This window comes from Buceros rhinoceros, unplaced genomic scaffold (genome assembly GCF_000710305.1).
Source record: "Buceros rhinoceros silvestris isolate BGI_N320 unplaced genomic scaffold, ASM71030v1 scaffold34003, whole genome shotgun sequence".
Taxonomy (NCBI): domain Eukaryota; kingdom Metazoa; phylum Chordata; class Aves; order Bucerotiformes; family Bucerotidae; genus Buceros; species Buceros rhinoceros.
The window spans coordinates 1-615 of NW_010403585.1; the positions used below are offsets into that span (position 1 = coordinate 1).

At 48.5% G+C, this 615-nt stretch overlaps 1 protein-coding gene across 1 annotated transcript in view; it reads left to right on the forward strand.

Annotated features, from left to right (window-relative positions):
* The first annotated feature begins 92 nt into the window (after window positions 1–92).
* The window catches only part of RUFY3 (RUN and FYVE domain containing 3), a 7,057-nt gene continuing 6,534 nt past the window's right edge, over window positions 93–615 (forward strand). Inside the window, exon 1 of the mRNA XM_010133070.1 lies at window positions 93–144. The gene's annotated coding sequence lies outside the window, so the exon portion shown is untranslated. The remainder of the gene's footprint in view (window positions 145–615) is intronic.

Below are 615 nucleotides of genomic sequence, written 5' to 3' on the forward strand. Positions count from 1 at the left end.
CCCTTCCCCTCGATGTGACTCCCCCTTCACACCACCGCTTGCATGACCTTTTCTTTCTTCTCCTTTTTTTTTCTTTTGCTGTTTGCAAAGACTCTTGGGAGGATTTGACAGATGAGGTGGAGCGGTTGCGTGGGGATCCCGAAGGTGCGTGCCACACCAACACCTTTCCGCTGGTATTGCCCCTCCCGCTTGGCTTTGGGCTGACTGTTTGGAGCCGGGGTGCAAGGAAGCTTCTCTTTCCCCTGCCAATAGCTGTGGCTTCTAAATTTTTACTGGCCTCTTCGTGAAACATGTTGCTTAAACAAACGTGCCATAAATTTGGGGGTATTCTGACCTCAGGCAGAGGTGGAAGAAGTGAATCAACTTCTATTAAAGGCTTTCTGAGGCCGTTACCTTCCTCAGCCTGACACAAATGCAACCAAAAGTTGCAGCAATATATGGAAGCTAAATTTAAAAAAAAAATTTTAAGAGATTGCCTCAAAGCTACAGATTTTCTGAAGTGTTTCTATTTATCGAGAGTTGGCAAAAGCATGACATGAGCAAAGCCGTGAGGGATGGGTCTGTCTTAACGTACGGAGCTGCTCGGCGTGCGCGGGAAGCGTTCCGGGCGCGGGA